The 19,396-nt window shown below is 44.5% G+C and overlaps 19 non-coding genes and 19 pseudogenes across 19 annotated transcripts; all 38 read right to left on the reverse strand.

Moving 5' to 3' along the window:
• Positions 1–137: 137 nt before the first annotated feature.
• On the reverse strand, positions 138–256 carry LOC147922256 (5S ribosomal RNA; annotated as a pseudogene).
• A 387-nt stretch (positions 257–643) lies between these two features.
• Positions 644–762, reverse strand: LOC147922257 (5S ribosomal RNA). Its single transcript, XR_015589629.1, has one exon. It is a non-coding gene; the product is annotated as a 5S ribosomal RNA (ribosomal RNA).
• A 396-nt stretch (positions 763–1,158) lies between these two features.
• On the reverse strand, positions 1,159–1,277 carry LOC147922258 (5S ribosomal RNA; annotated as a pseudogene).
• A 387-nt stretch (positions 1,278–1,664) lies between these two features.
• LOC147922259 (5S ribosomal RNA) lies at positions 1,665–1,783 on the reverse strand. The gene has a single exon (XR_015589630.1). It is a non-coding gene; the product is annotated as a 5S ribosomal RNA (ribosomal RNA).
• Positions 1,784–2,170: 387 nt separating this feature from the next.
• LOC147922260 (5S ribosomal RNA) lies at positions 2,171–2,289 on the reverse strand. Its single transcript, XR_015589631.1, has one exon. It is a non-coding gene; the product is annotated as a 5S ribosomal RNA (ribosomal RNA).
• Positions 2,290–2,684: 395 nt separating this feature from the next.
• LOC147922261 (5S ribosomal RNA) lies at positions 2,685–2,803 on the reverse strand (annotated as a pseudogene).
• Positions 2,804–3,183: 380 nt separating this feature from the next.
• On the reverse strand, positions 3,184–3,302 carry LOC147922262 (5S ribosomal RNA; annotated as a pseudogene).
• A 387-nt stretch (positions 3,303–3,689) lies between these two features.
• LOC147922263 (5S ribosomal RNA) lies at positions 3,690–3,808 on the reverse strand. Its single transcript, XR_015589632.1, has one exon. It is a non-coding gene; the product is annotated as a 5S ribosomal RNA (ribosomal RNA).
• A 387-nt stretch (positions 3,809–4,195) lies between these two features.
• On the reverse strand, positions 4,196–4,314 carry LOC147922264 (5S ribosomal RNA). Its single transcript, XR_015589633.1, has one exon. It is a non-coding gene; the product is annotated as a 5S ribosomal RNA (ribosomal RNA).
• A 395-nt stretch (positions 4,315–4,709) lies between these two features.
• On the reverse strand, positions 4,710–4,828 carry LOC147922265 (5S ribosomal RNA; annotated as a pseudogene).
• A 387-nt stretch (positions 4,829–5,215) lies between these two features.
• Positions 5,216–5,334, reverse strand: LOC147922266 (5S ribosomal RNA; annotated as a pseudogene).
• Positions 5,335–5,729: 395 nt separating this feature from the next.
• LOC147922267 (5S ribosomal RNA) lies at positions 5,730–5,848 on the reverse strand (annotated as a pseudogene).
• A 387-nt stretch (positions 5,849–6,235) lies between these two features.
• Positions 6,236–6,354, reverse strand: LOC147922268 (5S ribosomal RNA; annotated as a pseudogene).
• A 395-nt stretch (positions 6,355–6,749) lies between these two features.
• On the reverse strand, positions 6,750–6,868 carry LOC147922269 (5S ribosomal RNA; annotated as a pseudogene).
• Positions 6,869–7,255: 387 nt separating this feature from the next.
• Positions 7,256–7,374, reverse strand: LOC147922270 (5S ribosomal RNA; annotated as a pseudogene).
• A 395-nt stretch (positions 7,375–7,769) lies between these two features.
• Positions 7,770–7,888, reverse strand: LOC147922271 (5S ribosomal RNA; annotated as a pseudogene).
• Positions 7,889–8,275: 387 nt separating this feature from the next.
• On the reverse strand, positions 8,276–8,394 carry LOC147922272 (5S ribosomal RNA). Its single transcript, XR_015589635.1, has one exon. It is a non-coding gene; the product is annotated as a 5S ribosomal RNA (ribosomal RNA).
• A 387-nt stretch (positions 8,395–8,781) lies between these two features.
• LOC147922273 (5S ribosomal RNA) lies at positions 8,782–8,900 on the reverse strand. The gene has a single exon (XR_015589636.1). It is a non-coding gene; the product is annotated as a 5S ribosomal RNA (ribosomal RNA).
• Positions 8,901–9,295: 395 nt separating this feature from the next.
• Positions 9,296–9,414, reverse strand: LOC147922274 (5S ribosomal RNA; annotated as a pseudogene).
• A 387-nt stretch (positions 9,415–9,801) lies between these two features.
• On the reverse strand, positions 9,802–9,920 carry LOC147922275 (5S ribosomal RNA). Its single transcript, XR_015589637.1, has one exon. It is a non-coding gene; the product is annotated as a 5S ribosomal RNA (ribosomal RNA).
• A 387-nt stretch (positions 9,921–10,307) lies between these two features.
• On the reverse strand, positions 10,308–10,426 carry LOC147922276 (5S ribosomal RNA). Its single transcript, XR_015589638.1, has one exon. It is a non-coding gene; the product is annotated as a 5S ribosomal RNA (ribosomal RNA).
• Positions 10,427–10,813: 387 nt separating this feature from the next.
• LOC147922277 (5S ribosomal RNA) lies at positions 10,814–10,932 on the reverse strand. Its single transcript, XR_015589639.1, has one exon. It is a non-coding gene; the product is annotated as a 5S ribosomal RNA (ribosomal RNA).
• A 387-nt stretch (positions 10,933–11,319) lies between these two features.
• On the reverse strand, positions 11,320–11,438 carry LOC147922278 (5S ribosomal RNA). Its single transcript, XR_015589640.1, has one exon. It is a non-coding gene; the product is annotated as a 5S ribosomal RNA (ribosomal RNA).
• A 395-nt stretch (positions 11,439–11,833) lies between these two features.
• On the reverse strand, positions 11,834–11,952 carry LOC147922279 (5S ribosomal RNA; annotated as a pseudogene).
• Positions 11,953–12,339: 387 nt separating this feature from the next.
• Positions 12,340–12,458, reverse strand: LOC147922280 (5S ribosomal RNA). The gene has a single exon (XR_015589641.1). It is a non-coding gene; the product is annotated as a 5S ribosomal RNA (ribosomal RNA).
• A 387-nt stretch (positions 12,459–12,845) lies between these two features.
• On the reverse strand, positions 12,846–12,964 carry LOC147922281 (5S ribosomal RNA). The gene has a single exon (XR_015589642.1). It is a non-coding gene; the product is annotated as a 5S ribosomal RNA (ribosomal RNA).
• Positions 12,965–13,351: 387 nt separating this feature from the next.
• LOC147922282 (5S ribosomal RNA) lies at positions 13,352–13,470 on the reverse strand. Its single transcript, XR_015589643.1, has one exon. It is a non-coding gene; the product is annotated as a 5S ribosomal RNA (ribosomal RNA).
• Positions 13,471–13,865: 395 nt separating this feature from the next.
• On the reverse strand, positions 13,866–13,984 carry LOC147922283 (5S ribosomal RNA; annotated as a pseudogene).
• A 395-nt stretch (positions 13,985–14,379) lies between these two features.
• LOC147922284 (5S ribosomal RNA) lies at positions 14,380–14,498 on the reverse strand (annotated as a pseudogene).
• A 387-nt stretch (positions 14,499–14,885) lies between these two features.
• On the reverse strand, positions 14,886–15,004 carry LOC147922285 (5S ribosomal RNA). The gene has a single exon (XR_015589644.1). It is a non-coding gene; the product is annotated as a 5S ribosomal RNA (ribosomal RNA).
• Positions 15,005–15,399: 395 nt separating this feature from the next.
• On the reverse strand, positions 15,400–15,518 carry LOC147922286 (5S ribosomal RNA; annotated as a pseudogene).
• A 395-nt stretch (positions 15,519–15,913) lies between these two features.
• On the reverse strand, positions 15,914–16,032 carry LOC147922287 (5S ribosomal RNA; annotated as a pseudogene).
• Positions 16,033–16,419: 387 nt separating this feature from the next.
• Positions 16,420–16,538, reverse strand: LOC147922288 (5S ribosomal RNA). The gene has a single exon (XR_015589646.1). It is a non-coding gene; the product is annotated as a 5S ribosomal RNA (ribosomal RNA).
• A 387-nt stretch (positions 16,539–16,925) lies between these two features.
• Positions 16,926–17,044, reverse strand: LOC147922289 (5S ribosomal RNA). Its single transcript, XR_015589647.1, has one exon. It is a non-coding gene; the product is annotated as a 5S ribosomal RNA (ribosomal RNA).
• Positions 17,045–17,439: 395 nt separating this feature from the next.
• On the reverse strand, positions 17,440–17,558 carry LOC147922290 (5S ribosomal RNA; annotated as a pseudogene).
• A 387-nt stretch (positions 17,559–17,945) lies between these two features.
• Positions 17,946–18,064, reverse strand: LOC147922291 (5S ribosomal RNA). The gene has a single exon (XR_015589648.1). It is a non-coding gene; the product is annotated as a 5S ribosomal RNA (ribosomal RNA).
• A 387-nt stretch (positions 18,065–18,451) lies between these two features.
• Positions 18,452–18,570, reverse strand: LOC147922292 (5S ribosomal RNA). The gene has a single exon (XR_015589649.1). It is a non-coding gene; the product is annotated as a 5S ribosomal RNA (ribosomal RNA).
• A 395-nt stretch (positions 18,571–18,965) lies between these two features.
• On the reverse strand, positions 18,966–19,084 carry LOC147922293 (5S ribosomal RNA; annotated as a pseudogene).
• Between the last annotated feature and the right edge of the window lie 312 nt (positions 19,085–19,396).

Genomic DNA, 19,396 nt, shown 5'->3' on the forward strand with positions numbered 1-19,396 from the left:
CCATTGCCTTGCCGGAAACACTCTTGGGGCTTTCCGAAAAGGTATTATGGGTCGCGTGGTTCCTCACGATGTAAAAGTTACGACGTTATGTTTGTACTATATAGGCTTACGCAACAACCAAAAAAAAAAAAGAGGGAGGGATGCAACACGAGGACTTCCCGGGAGGTCACCCATCTTAGTACTACTCTCGCCCAAGCACGCTTAACTGCGTTGTTCTGATGGGATCCGGTGCATTAGTGCTGGTATGATCGCATCCGTTAGTATATATCATGCAATCGCATATATCGTTTTTTGAAAACTCAAGGGATCATTCAATGTGGGTCCCACTTGATATGTGGACCGGTTTATTCACCTTGGACGTGCTTCGAACCGCGAAAAACAAGAGATAACCATATCCGAACATAATCTTGTACTCGTAGCTAATTGTGTCGCGATCACAAAAAAACATCTGAAACACTTTTAAACGTCAAAATTCGGCCTCCAGAATGGTCCAATGGGACGAAGACCCATTGCCTTGCCGGAAACACTCTTGGGGCTTTCCGAAAAGGTATTATGGGTCGCGTGGTTCCTCACGATGTAAAAGTTACGACGTTATGTTTGGACTATATAGGCTTACGCAACAACCAAAAAAAAAAAAGAGGGAGGGATGCAACACGAGGACTTCCCGGGAGGTCACCCATCCTAGTACTACTCTCGCCCAAGCACGCTTAACTGCGTTGTTCTGATGGGATCCGGTGCATTAGTGCTGGTATGATCGCATCCGTTAGTATATATCATGCAATCGCATATATCGTTTTTTGAAAACTCAAGGGATCATTCAATGTGGGTCCCACTTGATATGTGGACCGGTTTATTCACCTTGGACGTGCTTCGAACCGCGAAAAACAAGAGATAACCATATCCGAACATAATCTTGTACTCGTAGCTAATTGTGTCGCGATCACAAAAAAACATCTGAAACACTTTTAAACGTCAAATTTCGGCCTCCAGAATGGTCCAATGGCACCAAGACCCATTGCCTTGCCGGAAACACTCTTGGGGCTTTCCGAAAAGGTATTATGGGTCGCGTGGTTCCTCACGATGTAAAAGTTACGACGTTATGTTTGTACTATATAGGCTTACGCAACAACCAAAAAAAAAAAAAAAAAAAAAGAGGGAGGGATGCAACACGAGGACTTCCCGGGAGGTCACTCATCCTAGTACTACTCTCGCCCAAGCACGCTTAACTGCGTTGTTCTGATGGGATCCGGTGCATTAGTGCTGGTATGATCGCATCCGTTAGTATATATCATGCAATCGCATATATCGTTTTTTGAAAACTCAAGGGATCATTCAATGTGGGTCCCACTTGATATGTGGACCGGTTTATTCACCTTGGACGTGCTTCGAACCGCGAAAAACAAGAGATAACCATATCCGAACATAATCTTGTACTCGTAGCTAATTGTGTCGCGATCACAAAAAAACATCCGAAACACTTTTAAACGTCAAAATTCGGCCTCCAGAATGGTCCAATGGGACGAAGACCCATTGCCTTGCCGGAAACACTCTTGGGGCTTTCCGAAAAGGTATTATGGGTCGCGTGGTTCCTCACGATGTAAAAGTTACGACGTTATGTTTGTACTATATAGGCTTACGCAACAACCAAAAAAAAAAAAGAGGGAGGGATGCAACACGAGGACTTCCCGGGAGGTCACCCATCCTAGTACTACTCTCGCCCAAGCACGCTTAACTGCGTTGTTCTGATGGGATCCGGTGCATTAGTGCTGGTATGATCGCATCCGTTAGTATATATCATGCAATCGCATATATCGTTTTTTCAAAAAACAAGGGATCATTCAATGTGGGTCCCACTTGATATGTGGACCGGTTTATTCACCTTGGACGTGCTTCGAACCGCGAAAAACAAGAGATAACCATATCCGAACATAATCTTGTACTCGTAGCTAATTGTGTCGCGATCACAAAAAAACATCCGAAACACTTTTAAACGTCAAAATTCGGCCTCCAGAATGGTCCAATGGGACGAAGACCCATTGCCTTGCCGGAAACACTCTTGGGGCTTTCCGAAAAGGTATTATGGGTCGCGTGGTTCCTCACGATGTAAAAGTTACGACGTTATGTTTGGACTATATAGGCTTACGCAACAACCAAAAAAAAAAAAGAGGGAGGGATGCAACACGAGGACTTCCCGGGAGGTCACCCATCCTAGTACTACTCTCGCCCAAGCACGCTTAACTGCGTTGTTCTGATGGGATCCGGTGCATTAGTGCTGGTATGATCGCATCCGTTAGTATATATCATGCAATCGCATATATCGTTTTTTCAAAACTCAAGGGATCATTCAATGTGGGTCCCACTTGATATGTGGACCGGTTTATTCACCTTGGACGTGCTTCGAACCGCGAAAAACAAGAGATAACCATATCCGAACATAATCTTGTACTCGTAGCTAATTGTGTCGCGATCACAAAAAAACATCCGAAACACTTTTAAACGTCAAATTTCGGCCTCCAGAATGGTCCAATGGCACCAAGACCCATTGCCTTGCCGGAAACACTCTTGGGGCTTTCCGAAAAGGTATTATGGGTCGCGTGGTTCCTCACGATGTAAAAGTTACGACGTTATGTTTGTACTATATAGGCTTACGCAACAACCAAAAAAAAAAAAAAAAAAAAGAGGGAGGGATGCAACACGAGGACTTCCCGGGAGGTCACTCATCCTAGTACTACTCTCGCCCAAGCACGCTTAACTGCGTTGTTCTGATGGGATCCGGTGCATTAGTGCTGGTATGATCGCATCCGTTAGTATATATCATGCAATCGCATATATCGTTTTTTGAAAACTCAAGGGATCATTCAATGTGGGTCCCACTTGATATGTGGACCGGTTTATTCACCTTGGACGTGCTTCGAACCGCGAAAAACAAGAGATAACCATATCCGAACATAATTTTGTACTCGTAGCTAATTGTGTCGCGATCACAAAAAAACATCTGAAACACTTTTAAACGTCAAAATTCGGCCTCCAGAATGGTCCAATGGGACGAAGACCCATTGCCTTGCCGGAAACACTCTTGGGGCTTTCCGAAAAGGTATTATGGGTCGCGTGGTTCCTCACGATGTAAAAGTTACGACGTTATGTTTGGACTATATAGGCTTACCCAAAAAAAAAAAAGAGGGAGGGATGCAACACGAGGACTTCCCGGGAGGTCACTCATCCTAGTACTACTCTCGCCCAAGCACGCTTAACTGCGTTGTTCTGATGGGATCCGGTGCATTAGTGCTGGTATGATCGCATCCGTTAGTATATATCATGCAATCGCATATATCGTTTTTTGAAAACTCAAGGGATCATTCAATGTGGGTCCCACTTGATATGTGGACCGGTTTATTCACCTTGGACGTGCTTCGAACCGCGAAAAACAAGAGATAACCATATCCGAACATAATCTTGTACTCGTAGCTAATTGTGTCGCGATCACAAAAAAACATCCGAAACACTTTTAAACGTCAAAATTCGGCCTCCAGAATGGTCCAATGGGACGAAGACCCATTGCCTTGCCGGAAACACTCTTGGGGCTTTCCGAAAAGGTATTATGGGTCGCGTGGTTCCTCACGATGTAAAAGTTACGACGTTATGTTTGTACTATATAGGCTTACGCAACAACCAAAAAAAAAAAAGAGGGAGGGATGCAACACGAGGACTTCCCGGGAGGTCACCCATCCTAGTACTACTCTCGCCCAAGCACGCTTAACTGCGTTGTTCTGATGGGATCCGGTGCATTAGTGCTGGTATGATCGCATCCGTTAGTATATATCATGCAATCGCATATATCGTTTTTTCAAGACTCAAGGGATCATTCAATGTGGGTCCCACTTGATATGTGGACCGGTTTATTCACCTTGGACGTGCTTCGAACCGCGAAAAACAAGAGATAACCATATCCGAACATAATCTTGTACTCGTAGCTAATTGTGTCGCGATCACAAAAAAACATCCGAAACACTTTTAAACGTCAAAATTCGGCCTCCAGAATGGTCCAATGGGACGAAGACCCATTGCCTTGCCGGAAACACTCTTGGGGCTTTCCGAAAAGGTATTATGGGTCGCGTGGTTCCTCACGATGTAAAAGTTACGACGTTATGTTTGGACTATATAGGCTTACGCAACAACCAAAAAAAAAAAAGAGGGAGGGATGCAACACGAGGACTTCCCGGGAGGTCACCCATCCTAGTACTACTCTCGCCCAAGCACGCTTAACTGCGTTGTTCTGATGGGATCCGGTGCATTAGTGCTGGTATGATCGCATCCGTTAGTATATATCATGCAATCGCATATATCGTTTTTTGAAAACTCAAGGGATCATTCAATGTGGGTCCCACTTGATATGTGGACCGGTTTATTCACCTTGGACGTGCTTCGAACCGCGAAAAACAAGAGATAACCATATCCGAACATAATCTTGTACTCGTAGCTAATTGTGTCGCGATCACAAAAAAACATCCGAAACACTTTTAAACGTCAAATTTCGGCCTCCAGAATGGTCCAATGGCACCAAGACCCATTGCCTTGCCGGAAACACTCTTGGGGCTTTCCGAAAAGGTATTATGGGTCGCGTGGTTCCTCACGATGTAAAAGTTACGACGTTATGTTTGTACTATATAGGCTTACGCAACAACCAAAAAAAAAAAAAAAAAAAAGAGGGAGGGATGCAACACGAGGACTTCCCGGGAGGTCACTCATCCTAGTACTACTCTCGCCCAAGCACGCTTAACTGCGTTGTTCTGATGGGATCCGGTGCATTAGTGCTGGTATGATCGCATCCGTTAGTATATATCATGCAATCGCATATATCGTTTTTTGAAAACTCAAGGGATCATTCAATGTGGGTCCCACTTGATATGTGGACCGGTTTATTCACCTTGGACGTGCTTCGAACCGCGAAAAACAAGAGATAACCATATCCGAACATAATTTTGTACTCGTAGCTAATTGTGTCGCGATCACAAAAAAACATCCGAAACACTTTTAAACGTCAAAATTCGGCCTCCAGAATGGTCCAATGGGACGAAGACCCATTGCCTTGCCGGAAACACTCTTGGGGCTTTCCGAAAAGGTATTATGGGTCGCGTGGTTCCTCACGATGTAAAAGTTACGACGTTATGTTTGGACTATATAGGCTTACGCAACAACCAAAAAAAAAAAAGAGGGAGGGATGCAACACGAGGACTTCCCGGGAGGTCACTCATCCTAGTACTACTCTCGCCCAAGCACGCTTAACTGCGTTGTTCTGATGGGATCCGGTGCATTAGTGCTGGTATGATCGCATCCGTTAGTATATATCATGCAATCGCATATATCGTTTTTTGAAAACTCAAGGGATCATTCAATGTGGGTCCCACTTGATATGTGGACCGGTTTATTCACCTTGGACGTGCTTCGAACCGCGAAAAACAAGAGATAACCATATCCGAACATAATCTTGTACTCGTAGCTAATTGTGTCGCGATCACAAAAAAACATCCGAAACACTTTTAAACGTCAAAATTCGGCCTCCAGAATGGTCCAATGGCACCAAGACCCATTGCCTTGCCGGAAACACTCTTGGGGCTTTCCGAAAAGGTATTATGGGTCGCGTGGTTCCTCACGATGTAAAAGTTACGACGTTATGTTTGTACTATATAGGCTTACGCAACAACCAAAAAAAAAAAAAAAAAAAAGAGGGAGGGATGCAACACGAGGACTTCCCGGGAGGTCACTCATCCTAGTACTACTCTCGCCCAAGCACGCTTAACTGCGTTGTTCTGATGGGATCCGGTGCATTAGTGCTGGTATGATCGCATCCGTTAGTATATATCATGCAATCGCATATATCGTTTTTTGAAAACTCAAGGGATCATTCAATGTGGGTCCCACTTGATATGTGGACCGGTTTATTCACCTTGGACGTGCTTCGAACCGCGAAAAACAAGAGATAACCATATCCGAACATAATTTTGTACTCGTAGCTAATTGTGTCGCGATCACAAAAAAACATCCGAAACACTTTTAAACGTCAAAATTCGGCCTCCAGAATGGTCCAATGGGACGAAGACCCATTGCCTTGCCGGAAACACTCTTGGGGCTTTCCGAAAAGGTATTATGGGTCGCGTGGTTCCTCACGATGTAAAAGTTACGACGTTATGTTTGGACTATATAGGCTTACGCAACAACCAAAAAAAAAAAAGAGGGAGGGATGCAACACGAGGACTTCCCGGGAGGTCACTCATCCTAGTACTACTCTCGCCCAAGCACGCTTAACTGCGTTGTTCTGATGGGATCCGGTGCATTAGTGCTGGTATGATCGCATCCGTTAGTATATATCATGCAATCGCATATATCGTTTTTTGAAAACTCAAGGGATCATTCAATGTGGGTCCCACTTGATATGTGGACCGGTTTATTCACCTTGGACGTGCTTCGAACCGCGAAAAACAAGAGATAACCATATCCGAACATAATCTTGTACTCGTAGCTAATTGTGTCGCGATCACAAAAAAACATCCGAAACACTTTTAAACGTCAAAATTCGGCCTCCAGAATGGTCCAATGGCACCAAGACCCATTGCCTTGCCGGAAACACTCTTGGGGCTTTCCGAAAAGGTATTATGGGTCGCGTGGTTCCTCACGATGTAAAAGTTACGACGTTATGTTTGTACTATATAGGCTTACGCAACAACCAAAAAAAAAAAAAAAAAAAAGAGGGAGGGATGCAACACGAGGACTTCCCGGGAGGTCACTCATCCTAGTACTACTCTCGCCCAAGCACGCTTAACTGCGTTGTTCTGATGGGATCCGGTGCATTAGTGCTGGTATGATCGCATCCGTTAGTATATATCATGCAATCGCATATATCGTTTTTTGAAAACTCAAGGGATCATTCAATGTGGGTCCCACTTGATATGTGGACCGGTTTATTCACCTTGGACGTGCTTCGAACCGCGAAAAACAAGAGATAACCATATCCGAACATAATTTTGTACTCGTAGCTAATTGTGTCGCGATCACAAAAAAACATCCGAAACACTTTTAAACGTCAAAATTCGGCCTCCAGAATGGTCCAATGGGACGAAGACCCATTGCCTTGCCGGAAACACTCTTGGGGCTTTCCGAAAAGGTATTATGGGTCGCGTGGTTCCTCACGATGTAAAAGTTACGACGTTATGTTTGGACTATATAGGCTTACGCAACAACCAAAAAAAAAAAAGAGGGAGGGATGCAACACGAGGACTTCCCGGGAGGTCACTCATCCTAGTACTACTCTCGCCCAAGCACGCTTAACTGCGTTGTTCTGATGGGATCCGGTGCATTAGTGCTGGTATGATCGCATCCGTTAGTATATATCATGCAATCGCATATATCGTTTTTTGAAAACTCAAGGGATCATTCAATGTGGGTCCCACTTGATATGTGGACCGGTTTATTCACCTTGGACGTGCTTCGAACCGCGAAAAACAAGAGATAACCATATCCGAACATAATCTTGTACTCGTAGCTAATTGTGTCGCGATCACAAAAAAACATCCGAAACACTTTTAAACGTCAAAATTCGGCCTCCAGAATGGTCCAATGGCACCAAGACCCATTGCCTTGCCGGAAACACTCTTGGGGCTTTCCGAAAAGGTATTATGGGTCGCGTGGTTCCTCACGATGTAAAAGTTACGACGTTATGTTTGTACTATATAGGCTTACGCAACAACCAAAAAAAAAAAAAAAAAAAAGAGGGAGGGATGCAACACGAGGACTTCCCGGGAGGTCACTCATCCTAGTACTACTCTCGCCCAAGCACGCTTAACTGCGTTGTTCTGATGGGATCCGGTGCATTAGTGCTGGTATGATCGCATCCGTTAGTATATATCATGCAATCGCATATATCGTTTTTTGAAAACTCAAGGGATCATTCAATGTGGGTCCCACTTGATATGTGGACCGGTTTATTCACCTTGGACGTGCTTCGAACCGCGAAAAACAAGAGATAACCATATCCGAACATAATCTTGTACTCGTAGCTAATTGTGTCGCGATCACAAAAAAACATCCGAAACACTTTTAAACGTCAAAATTCGGCCTCCAGAATGGTCCAATGGGACGAAGACCCATTGCCTTGCCGGAAACACTCTTGGGGCTTTCCGAAAAGGTATTATGGGTCGCGTGGTTCCTCACGATGTAAAAGTTACGACGTTATGTTTGTACTATATAGGCTTACGCAACAACCAAAAAAAAAAAAGAGGGAGGGATGCAACACGAGGACTTCCCGGGAGGTCACCCATCCTAGTACTACTCTCGCCCAAGCACGCTTAACTGCGTTGTTCTGATGGGATCCGGTGCATTAGTGCTGGTATGATCGCATCCGTTAGTATATATCATGCAATCGCATATATCGTTTTTTGAAAACTCAAGGGATCATTCAATGTGGGTCCCACTTGATATGTGGACCGGTTTATTCACCTTGGACGTGCTTCGAACCGCGAAAAACAAGAGATAACCATATCCGAACATAATCTTGTACTCGTAGCTAATTGTGTCGCGATCACAAAAAAACATCCGAAACACTTTTAAACGTCAAAATTCGGCCTCCAGAATGGTCCAATGGGACGAAGACCCATTGCCTTGCCGGAAACACTCTTGGGGCTTTCCGAAAAGGTATTATGGGTCGCGTGGTTCCTCACGATGTAAAAGTTACGACGTTATGTTTGGACTATATAGGCTTACGCAACAACCAAAAAAAAAAAAGAGGGAGGGATGCAACACGAGGACTTCCCGGGAGGTCACCCATCCTAGTACTACTCTCGCCCAAGCACGCTTAACTGCGTTGTTCTGATGGGATCCGGTGCATTAGTGCTGGTATGATCGCATCCGTTAGTATATATCATGCAATCGCATATATCGTTTTTTGAAAACTCAAGGGATCATTCAATGTGGGTCCCACTTGATATGTGGACCGGTTTATTCACCTTGGACGTGCTTCGAACCGCGAAAAACAAGAGATAACCATATCCGAACATAATCTTGTACTCGTAGCTAATTGTGTCGCGATCACAAAAAAACATCTGAAACACTTTTAAACGTCAAAATTCGGCCTCCAGAATGGTCCAATGGTACGAAGACCCATTGCCTTGCCGGAAACACTCTTGGGGCTTTCCGAAAAGGTATTATGGGTCGCGTGGTTCCTCACGATGTAAAAGTTACGACGTTATGTTTGTACTATATAGGCTTACGCAACAACCAAAAAAAAAAAAAAAAAAAAGAGGGAGGGATGCAACACGAGGACTTCCCGGGAGGTCACTCATCCTAGTACTACTCTCGCCCAAGCACGCTTAACTGCGTTGTTCTGATGGGATCCGGTGCATTAGTGCTGGTATGATCGCATCCGTTAGTATATATCATGCAATCGCATATATCGTTTTTTGAAAACTCAAGGGATCATTCAATGTGGGTCCCACTTGATATGTGGACCGGTTTATTCACCTTGGACGTGCTTCGAACCGCGAAAAACAAGAGATAACCATATCCGAACATAATCTTGTACTCGTAGCTAATTGTGTCGCGATCACAAAAAAACATCCGAAACACTTTTAAACGTCAAAATTCGGCCTCCAGAATGGTCCAATGGGACGAAGACCCATTGCCTTGCCGGAAACACTCTTGGGGCTTTCCGAAAAGGTATTATGGGTCGCGTGGTTCCTCACGATGTAAAAGTTACGACGTTATGTTTGTACTATATAGGCTTACGCAACAACCAAAAAAAAAAAAGAGGGAGGGATGCAACACGAGGACTTCCCGGGAGGTCACCCATCCTAGTACTACTCTCGCCCAAGCACGCTTAACTGCGTTGTTCTGATGGGATCCGGTGCATTAGTGCTGGTATGATCGCATCCGTTAGTATATATCATGCAATCGCATATATCGTTTTTTGAAAACTCAAGGGATCATTCAATGTGGGTCCCACTTGATATGTGGACCGGTTTATTCACCTTGGACGTGCTTCGAACCGCGAAAAACAAGAGATAACCATATCCGAACATAATCTTGTACTCGTAGCTAATTGTGTCGCGATCACAAAAAAACATCCGAAACACTTTTAAACGTCAAAATTCGGCCTCCAGAATGGTCCAATGGGACGAAGACCCATTGCCTTGCCGGAAACACTCTTGGGGCTTTCCGAAAAGGTATTATGGGTCGCGTGGTTCCTCACGATGTAAAAGTTACGACGTTATGTTTGTACTATATAGGCTTACGCAACAACCAAAAAAAAAAAAGAGGGAGGGATGCAACACGAGGACTTCCCGGGAGGTCACCCATCCTAGTACTACTCTCGCCCAAGCACGCTTAACTGCGTTGTTCTGATGGGATCCGGTGCATTAGTGCTGGTATGATCGCATCCGTTAGTATATATCATGCAATCGCATATATCGTTTTTTGAAAACTCAAGGGATCATTCAATGTGGGTCCCACTTGATATGTGGACCGGTTTATTCACCTTGGACGTGCTTCGAACCGCGAAAAACAAGAGATAACCATATCCGAACATAATCTTGTACTCGTAGCTAATTGTGTCGCGATCACAAAAAAACATCCGAAACACTTTTAAACGTCAAAATTCGGCCTCCAGAATGGTCCAATGGGACGAAGACCCATTGCCTTGCCGGAAACACTCTTGGGGCTTTCCGAAAAGGTATTATGGGTCGCGTGGTTCCTCACGATGTAAAAGTTACGACGTTATGTTTGGACTATATAGGCTTACGCAACAACCAAAAAAAAAAAAGAGGGAGGGATGCAACACGAGGACTTCCCGGGAGGTCACCCATCCTAGTACTACTCTCGCCCAAGCACGCTTAACTGCGTTGTTCTGATGGGATCCGGTGCATTAGTGCTGGTATGATCGCATCCGTTAGTATATATCATGCAATCGCATATATCGTTTTTTGAAAACTCAAGGGATCATTCAATGTGGGTCCCACTTGATATGTGGACCGGTTTATTCACCTTGGACGTGCTTCGAACCGCGAAAAACAAGAGATAACCATATCCGAACATAATTTTGTACTCGTAGCTAATTGTGTCGCGATCACAAAAAAACATCCGAAACACTTTTAAACGTCAAAATTCGGCCTCCAGAATGGTCCAATGGTACGAAGACCCATTGCCTTGCCGGAAACACTCTTGGGGCTTTCCGAAAAGGTATTATGGATCGCGTGGTTCCTCACGATGTAAAAGTTACGACGTTATGTTTGGACTATATAGGCTTACGCAACAACCAAAAAAAAAAAAGAGGGAGGGATGCAACACGAGGACTTCCCGGGAGGTCACCCATCCTAGTACTACTCTCGCCCAAGCACGCTTAACTGCGTTGTTCTGATGGGATCCGGTGCATTAGTGCTGGTATGATCGCATCCGTTAGTATATATCATGCAATCGCATATATCGTTTTTTGAAAACTCAAGGGATCATTCAATGTGGGTCCCACTTGATATGTGGACCGGTTTATTCACCTTGGACGTGCTTCGAACCGCGAAAAACAAGAGATAACCATATCCGAACATAATCTTGTACTCGTAGCTAATTGTGTCGCGATCACAAAAAAACATCCGAAACACTTTTAAACGTCAAAATTCGGCCTCCAGAATGGTCCAATGGCACCAAGACCCATTGCCTTGCCGGAAACACTCTTGGGGCTTTCCGAAAAGGTATTATGGGTCGCGTGGTTCCTCACGATGTAAAAGTTACGACGTTATGTTTGTACTATATAGGCTTACGCAACAACCAAAAAAAAAAAAAAAAAAAAGAGGGAGGGATGCAACACGAGGACTTCCCGGGAGGTCACCCATCCTAGTACTACTCTCGCCCAAGCACGCTTACCTGCGTTGTTCTGATGGGATCCGGTGCATTAGTGCTGGTATGATCGCATCCGTTAGTATATATCATGCAATCGCATATATCGTTTTTTGAAAACTCAAGGGATCATTCAATGTGGGTCCCACTTGATATGTGGACCGGTTTATTCACCTTGGACGTGCTTCGAACCGCGAAAAACAAGAGATAACCATATCCGAACATAATCTTGTACTCGTAGCTAATTGTGTCGCGATCACAAAAAAACATCTGAAACACTTTTAAACGTCAAAATTCGGCCTCCAGAATGGTCCAATGGTACGAAGACCCATTGCCTTGCCGGAAACACTCTTGGGGCTTTCCGAAAAGGTATTATGGGTCGCGTGGTTCCTCACGATGTAAAAGTTACGACGTTATGTTTGTACTATATAGGCTTACGCAACAACCAAAAAAAAAAAAGAGGGAGGGATGCAACACGAGGACTTCCCGGGAGGTCACCCATCCTAGTACTACTCTCGCCCAAGCACGCTTAACTGCGTTGTTCTGATGGGATCCGGTGCATTAGTGCTGGTATGATCGCATCCGTTAGTATATATCATGCAATCGCATATATCGTTTTTTGAAAACTCAAGGGATCATTCAATGTGGGTCCCACTTGATATGTGGACCGGTTTATTCACCTTGGACGTGCTTCGAACCGCGAAAAACAAGAGATAACCATATCCGAACATAATCTTGTACTCGTAGCTAATTGTGTCGCGATCACAAAAAAACATCCGAAACACTTTTAAACGTCAAAATTCGGCCTCCAGAATGGTCCAATGGGACGAAGACCCATTGCCTTGCCGGAAACACTCTTGGGGCTTTCCGAAAAGGTATTATGGGTCGCGTGGTTCCTCACGATGTAAAAGTTACGACGTTATGTTTGGACTATATAGGCTTACGCAACAACCAAAAAAAAAAAAGAGGGAGGGATGCAACACGAGGACTTCCCGGGAGGTCACCCATCCTAGTACTACTCTCGCCCAAGCACGCTTAACTGCGTTGTTCTGATGGGATCCGGTGCATTAGTGCTGGTATGATCGCATCCGTTAGTATATATCATGCAATCGCATATATCGTTTTTTGAAAACTCAAGGGATCATTCAATGTGGGTCCCACTTGATATGTGGACCGGTTTATTCACCTTGGACGTGCTTCGAACCGCGAAAAACAAGAGATAACCATATCCGAACATAATTTTGTACTCGTAGCTAATTGTGTCGCGATCACAAAAAAACATCCGAAACACTTTTAAACGTCAAAATTCGGCCTCCAGAATGGTCCAATGGTACGAAGACCCATTGCCTTGCCGGAAACACTCTTGGGGCTTTCCGAAAAGGTATTATGGATCGCGTGGTTCCTCACGATGTAAAAGTTACGACGTTATGTTTGGACTATATAGGCTTACGCAACAACCAAAAAAAAAAAAGAGGGAGGGATGCAACACGAGGACTTCCCGGGAGGTCACCCATCCTAGTACTACTCTCGCCCAAGCACGCTTAACTGCGTTGTTCTGATGGGATCCGGTGCATTAGTGCTGGTATGATCGCATCCGTTAGTATATATCATGCAATCGCATATATCGTTTTTTGAAAACTCAAGGGATCATTCAATGTGGGTCCCACTTGATATGTGGACCGGTTTATTCACCTTGGACGTGCTTCGAACCGCGAAAAACAAGAGATAACCATATCCGAACATAATCTTGTACTCGTAGCTAATTGTGTCGCGATCACAAAAAAACATCCGAAACACTTTTAAACGTCAAAATTCGGCCTCCAGAATGGTCCAATGGCACCAAGACCCATTGCCTTGCCGGAAACACTCTTGGGGCTTTCCGAAAAGGTATTATGGGTCGCGTGGTTCCTCACGATGTAAAAGTTACGACGTTATGTTTGTACTATATAGGCTTACGCAACAACCAAAAAAAAAAAAAAAAAAAAGAGGGAGGGATGCAACACGAGGACTTCCCGGGAGGTCACCCATCCTAGTACTACTCTCGCCCAAGCACGCTTACCTGCGTTGTTCTGATGGGATCCGGTGCATTAGTGCTGGTATGATCGCATCCGTTAGTATATATCATGCAATCGCATATATCGTTTTTTGAAAACTCAAGGGATCATTCAATGTGGGTCCCACTTGATATGTGGACCGGTTTATTCACCTTGGACGTGCTTCGAACCGCGAAAAACAAGAGATAACCATATCCGAACATAATCTTGTACTCGTAGCTAATTGTGTCGCGATCACAAAAAAACATCTGAAACACTTTTAAACGTCAAAATTCGGCCTCCAGAATGGTCCAATGGTACGAAGACCCATTGCCTTGCCGGAAACACTCTTGGGGCTTTCCGAAAAGGTATTATGGGTCGCGTGGTTCCTCACGATGTAAAAGTTACGACGTTATGTTTGTACTATATAGGCTTACGCAACAACCAAAAAAAAAAAAAAAAAAAAGAGGGAGGGATGCAACACGAGGACTTCCCGGGAGGTCACCCATCCTAGTACTACTCTCGCCCAAGCACGCTTACCTGCGTTGTTCTGATGGGATCCGGTGCATTAGTGCTGGTATGATCGCATCCGTTAGTATATATCATGCAATCGCATATATCGTTTTTTGAAAACTCAAGGGATCATTCAATGTGGGTCCCACTTGATATGTGGACCGGTTTATTCACCTTGGACGTGCTTCGAACCGCGAAAAACAAGAGATAACCATATCCGAACATAATCTTGTACTCGTAGCTAATTGTGTCGCGATCACAAAAAAACATCTGAAACACTTTTAAACGTCAAAATTCGGCCTCCAGAATGGTCCAATGGTACGAAGACCCATTGCCTTGCCGGAAACACTCTTGGGGCTTTCCGAAAAGGTATTATGGGTCGCGTGGTTCCTCACGATGTAAAAGTTACGACGTTATGTTTGGACTATATAGGCTTACGCAACAACCAAAAAAAAAAAAGAGGGAGGGATGCAACACGAGGACTTCCCGGGAGGTCACCCATCCTAGTACTACTCTCGCCCAAGCACGCTTAACTGCGTTGTTCTGATGGGATCCGGTGCATTAGTGCTGGTATGATCGCATCCGTTAGTATATATCATGCAATCGCATATATCGTTTTTTGAAAACTCAAGGGATCATTCAATGTGGGTCCCACTTGATATGTGGACCGGTTTATTCACCTTGGACGTGCTTCGAACCGCGAAAAACAAGAGATAACCATATCCGAACATAATCTTGTACTCGTAGCTAATTGTGTCGCGATCACAAAAAAACATCCGAAACACTTTTAAACGTCAAAATTCGGCCTCCAGAATGGTCCAATGGCACCAAGACCCATTGCCTTGCCGGAAACACTCTTGGGGCTTTCCGAAAAGGTATTATGGGTCGCGTGGTTCCTCACGATGTAAAAGTTACGACGTTATGTTTGTACTATATAGGCTTACGCAACAACCAAAAAAAAAAAAAAAAAAAAGAGGGAGGGATGCAACACGAGGACTTCCCGGGAGGTCACCCATCCTAGTACTACTCTCGCCCAAGCACGCTTACCTGCGTTGTTCTGATGGGATCCGGTGCATTAGTGCTGGTATGATCGCATCCGTTAGTATATATCATGCAATCGCATATATCGTTTTTTGAAAACTCAAGGGATCATTCAATGTGGGTCCCACTTGATATGTGGACCGGTTTATTCACCTTGGACGTGCTTCGAACCGCGAAAAACAAGAGATAACCATATCCGAACATAATCTTGTACTCGTAGCTAATTGTGTCGCGATCACAAAAAAACATCTGAAACACTTTTAAACGTCAAAATTCGGCCTCCAGAATGGTCCAATGGAACGAAGACCCATTGCCTTGCCGGAAACACTCTTGGGGCTTTCCGAAAAGGTATTATGGGTCGCGTGGTTCCTCACGATGTAAAAGTTACGACGTTATGTTTGTACTATATAGGCTTACGCAACAACCAAAAAAAAAAAAAAAAAAAAGAGGGAGGGATGCAACACGAGGACTTCCCGGGAGGTCACTCATCCTAGTACTACTCTCGCCCAAGCACGCTTAACTGCGTTGTTCTGATGGGATCCGGTGCATTAGTGCTGGTATGATCGCATCCGTTAGTATATATCATGCAATCGCATATATCGTTTTTTGAAAACTCAAGGGATCATTCAATGTGGGTCCCACTTGATATGTGGACCGGTTTATTCACCTTGGACGTGCTTCGAACCGCGAAAAACAAGAGATAACCATATCCGAACATAATCTTGTACTCGTAGCTAATTGTGTCGCGATCACAAAAAAACATCCGAAACACTTTTAAACGTCAAAATTCGGCCTCCAGAATGGTCCAATGGGACGAAGACCCATTGCCTTGCCGGAAACACTCTTGGGGCTTTCCGAAAAGGTATTATGGGTCGCGTGGTTCCTCACGATGTAAAAGTTACGACGTTATGTTTGTACTATATAGGCTTACGCAACAACCAAAAAAAAAAAAGAGGGAGGGATGCAACACGAGGACTTCCCGGGAGGTCACCCATCCTAGTACTACTCTCGCCCAAGCACGCTTAACTGCGTTGTTCTGATGGGATCCGGTGCATTAGTGCTGGTATGATCGCATCCGTTAGTATATATCATGCAATCGCATATATCGTTTTTTGAAAACTCAAGGGATCATTCAATGTGGGTCCCACTTGATATGTGGACCGGTTTATTCACCTTGGACGTGCTTCGAACCGCGAAAAACAAGAGATAACCATATCCGAACATAATCTTGTACTCGTAGCTAATTGTGTCGCGATCACAAAAAAACATCCGAAACACTTTTAAACGTCAAAATTCGGCCTCCAGAATGGTCCAATGGGACGAAGACCCATTGCCTTGCCGGAAACACTCTTGGGGCTTTCCGAAAAGGTATTATGGGTCGCGTGGTTCCTCACGATGTAAAAGTTACGACGTTATGTTTGGACTATATAGGCTTACGCAACAACCAAAAAAAAAAAAGAGGGAGGGATGCAACACGAGGACTTCCCGGGAGGTCACCCATCCTAGTACTACTCTCGCCCAAGCACGCTTAACTGCGTTGTTCTGATGGGATCCGGTGCATTAGTGCTGGTATGATCGCATCCGTTAGTATATATCATGCAATCGCATATATCGTTTTTTGAAAACTCAAGGGATCATTCAATGTGGGTCCCACTTGATATGTGGACCGGTTTATTCACCTTGGACGTGCTTCGAACCGCGAAAAACAAGAGATAACCATATCCGAACATAATCTTGTACTCGTAGCTAATTGTGTCGCGATCACAAAAAAACATCCGAAACACTTTTAAACGTCAAAATTCGGCCTCCAGAATGGTCCAATGGTACGAAGACCCATTGCCTTGCCGAAAACACTCTTGGGGCTTTCCGAAAAGGTATTATGGGTCGCGTGGTTCCTCACGATGTAAAAGTTACGACGTTATGTTTGTACTATATAGGCTTACGCAACAACCAAAAAAAAAAAAAAAAAAAAGAGGGAGGGATGCAACACGAGGACTTCCCGGGAGGTCACTCATCCTAGTACTACTCTCGCCCAAGCACGCTTAACTGCGTTGTTCTGATGGGATCCGGTGCATTAGTGCTGGTATGATCGCATCCGTTAGTATATATCATGCAATCGCATATATCGTTTTTTGAAAACTCAAGGGATCATTCAATGTGGGTCCCACTTGATATGTGGACCGGTTTATTCACCTTGGACGTGCTTCGAACCGCGAAAAACAAGAGATAACCATATCCGAACATAATCTTGTACTCGTAGCTAATTGTGTCGCGATCACAAAAAAACATCCGAAACACTTTTAAACGTCAAAATTCGGCCTCCAGAATGGTCCAATGGGACGAAGACCCATTGCCTTGCCTGAAACACTCTTGGGGCTTTCCGAAAAGGTATTATGGGTCGCGTGGTTCCTCACGATGTAAAAGTTACGACGTTATGTTTGGACTATATAGGCTTACGCAACAACCAAAAAAAAAAAAGAGGGAGGGATGCAACACGAGGACTTCCCGGGAGGTCACCCATCCTAGTACTACTCTCGCCCAAGCACGCTTAACTGCGTTGTTCTGATGGGATCCGGTGCATTAGTGCTGGTATGATCGCATCCGTTAGTATATATCATGCAATCGCATATATCGTTTTTTGAAAACTCAAGGGATCATTCAATGTGGGTCCCACTTGATATGTGGACCGGTTTATTCACCTTGGACGTGCTTCGAACCGCGAAAAACAAGAGATAACCATATCAGAACATAATTTTGTACTCGTAGCTAATTGTGTCGCGATCACAAAAAAACATCCGAAACACTTTTAAACGTCAAAATTCGGCCTCCAGAATGGTCCAATGGGACGAAGACCCATTGCCTTGCCGGAAACACTCTTGGGGCTTTCCGAAAAGGTATTATGGGTCGCGTGGTTCCTCACGATGTAAAAGTTACGACGTTATGTTTGGACTATATAGGCTTACGCAACAACCAAAAAAAAAAAAGAGGGAGGGATGCAACACGAGGACTTCCCGGGAGGTCACCCATCCTAGTACTACTCTCGCCCAAGCACGCTTAACTGCGTTGTTCTGATGGGATCCGGTGCATTAGTGCTGGTATGATCGCATCCGTTAGTATATATCATGCAATCGCATATATCGTTTTTTGAAAACTCAAGGGATCATTCAATGTGGGTCCCACTTGATATGTGGACCGGTTTATTCACCTTGGACGTGCTTCGAACCGCGAAAAACAAGAGATAACCATATCCGAACATAATCTTGTACTCGTAGCTAATTGTGTCGCGATCACAAAAAAACATCTGAAACACTTTTAAACGTCAAAATTCGGCCTCCAGAATGGTCCAATGGTACGAAAACCCATTGCCTTGCCGGAAACACTCTTGGGGCTTTCCGAAAAGGTATTATGGGTCGCGTGGTTCCTCACGATGTAAAAGTTACGACGTTATGTTTGTACTATATAGGCTTACGCAACAACCAAAAAAAAAAAAAAAAAAAAGAGGGAGGGATGCAACACGAGGACTTCCCGGGAGGTCACTCATCCTAGTACTACTCTCGCCCAAGCACGCTTAACTGCGTTGTTCTGATGGGATCCGGTGCATTAGTGCTGGTATGATCGCATCCGTTAGTATATATCATGCAATCGCATATATCGTTTTTTGAAAACTCAAGGGATCATTCAATGTGGGTCCCACTTGATATGTGGACCGGTTTATTCACCTTGGACGTGCTTCGAACCGCGAAAAACAAGAGATAACCATATCCGAACATAATCTTGTACTCGTAGCTAATTGTGTCGCGATCACAAAAAAACATCCGAAACACTTTTAAACGTCAAAATTCGGCCTCCAGAATGGTCCAATGGGACGAAGACCCATTGCCTTGCCGAAAACACTCTTGGGGCTTTCCGAAAAGGTATTATGGGTCGCGTGGTTC

The sequence above is a fragment of the Camelina sativa genome, chromosome 18 (assembly GCF_030686135.1).
Source record: "Camelina sativa cultivar CO46 ecotype springtype chromosome 18, ASM3068613v1".
NCBI lineage: Eukaryota > Viridiplantae > Streptophyta > Magnoliopsida > Brassicales > Brassicaceae > Camelina > Camelina sativa.